Consider the following 2,087-nt stretch of genomic DNA (forward strand, 5'->3'; position numbering starts at 1 on the left):
CGTATTATAAGCGTAGTAATTAATTAATTCTACACTAAAACTCCAGGTTATTGCCACTACACCAAAAGGTCAATCCTCCCAATTTGAAACCATCAATTTATTCCAACCTACCCAATAAATTATAGCTTGAGGCAAGCCTCCAATTTGTACATATGACATGTATTTATTGGTTCACTGTAAATGATAAATACAAATAAGTTTTCAACAAATTATGTTTTCTTGGAATGTTTTAGCTCTCACCATCAAGAGGAACTTTATCACAACGATTAAAACTCCAAATCTCGGATTAAATACAAAAAATATATATATCTTTTTTTTTATGAAGGAAAGATCCTCTTGATGTTATCTAATTCCAAACTTGACATGTTTTAAAGTATAAAAAAATATGTGAAAGTCTTGATGTTGGGTATTATGTCACTGTAGAAAAATATTGTTGTACTATTCTTGTTTGCAAATTACTCTTAGCATTCACGGGTATAGTGAAGTTGTTAGTAATTGAATATACAAACATTTATCTTCTTAAAATTATTTTGTTTTGCAGATTTGATAAATGGAGGTTGGCTTAGCAGTTGGTGGTGCATTTCTCTCTTCAGCTTTGAATGTTCTCTTTGATTGGCTTTTGTCCTCATGGTGATCTGCTCGACATGTTTGGAAGCATAAGGATCATGTTCAGCTCTTACAGAAGCTGCAAGACATTTTGCTTGGTCTTCAGATTGTTCTTAGTGATGTAGAGAATAATCAAACATCAAATTGACACATGAGCCAGCGGTTTGATAAGCTTCAGAGTGTTGTGCACAACGCTGAAAACTTGATAGAACAAGTCAATTATGAAGCTTTGAGGATTAAGTTGGAAGGCCAGCATCAAAACACTTTGAGTGATGATTTCTTTTGTAACATAAATGATAAGTTGGAAGAAAGCATTGAAACATTGGAGGTGTTGGAAAAGCAAATTGGTCACCTTGGCTTAAAGGATCATTTTGGCTCGACTAAACAAGAAACTAGAACACCTTCAACTTCTTTTGTTGATGATTCTAATATCTTTGGAAGTCAGAATGAAATAAAGGATTTTATTGTCCAGTTATTTTCTGAAGATGCAAATTGAAATAATCTGGTTGTAGTTTCTATTTTTGCAATGGGCGGCGTGGGTAAGACAACACTTGCTAAAGAAAATTACAATGATAAGAGAGTGCATAAACATTTTGGTCCGAAATCTTGGCTTTGTATTTCTAAGGCATATGATGCTTTCAAAATAACAAAGGTTTACTTCTACAAATTGGATCAACTGGCTTGAAGACTGATGACAATCTAAATCAGCTACAACTCAAATTGAAGAAAAGCTTAAAGAAGAAAAATTTTCTCATTATTCTAGATGATGTGTGGAATGACTTGATAAATGTTTTTGTACAAGGAGATGTAAGAAGTAAGATCATTGTGAGGACACTTGAAGAGAGTGTTGCCTTGATTATTGGTAGTGAGGTAATCAACATAGGGACTCTGTCTGATGAAGCCTCTTGGGATCTATTCAAATACATTCACAAGAAAACAGGGATCCTAAAGAACATCCAGAACTTGAAGAGATTGGGAAACAAATTCTAGACAAGTGCAAAGGATTGCCTTTAGCTCTAAATGCTTTGGTGTTTTACGCTTCAAATCAGAGGTGGATAAGTGGAGAGCATTTTAAGAATTAAAATATATGATCTTACAAGTTTTTCGGATGGTATATTACCAGAGTTTATTTTAAGCTACAATTATCTTCCTACACACTTGAAGAAATGTTTTTTTATTGTGCAATATATATCCAAAGATTATCAATTTTGCAAAGACCAAGTTATTCACCTGTGGATTAATAATAGTCTTGTATAGCAGTTGCATTTAGGTAACCAATACTTTTTGAATTGAGATCAATTTCACTTTTCGAAATGGTCTTGGAGTCTTCTGAAAGAAACGTATAGAAATTCCGAATGCATGACCTTGTAAATGATTTGGCCTAAATTGCATCTTCAAATCTTTGTAAAATTTTGGAAGAGAACAAAGGATCACATATGTTGGAACAATGTAGGCACATGTCCTATTCAATAGGAAAATAT

General features: G+C 33.2%; 2 pseudogenes; both read left to right on the top strand.

Moving 5' to 3' along the window:
- The first annotated feature begins 419 nt into the window (after nucleotides 1-419).
- LOC109118932 (putative disease resistance RPP13-like protein 1) lies at nucleotides 420-1,102 on the top strand (annotated as a pseudogene).
- A 30-nt stretch (nucleotides 1,103-1,132) lies between these two features.
- On the top strand, nucleotides 1,133-1,754 carry LOC109118931 (putative disease resistance protein RGA3; annotated as a pseudogene).
- Nucleotides 1,755-2,087: the final 333 nt, after the last annotated feature.

This window comes from Solanum lycopersicum, chromosome 11 (assembly GCF_036512215.1).
Source record: "Solanum lycopersicum chromosome 11, SLM_r2.1".
Taxonomy (NCBI): domain Eukaryota; kingdom Viridiplantae; phylum Streptophyta; class Magnoliopsida; order Solanales; family Solanaceae; genus Solanum; species Solanum lycopersicum.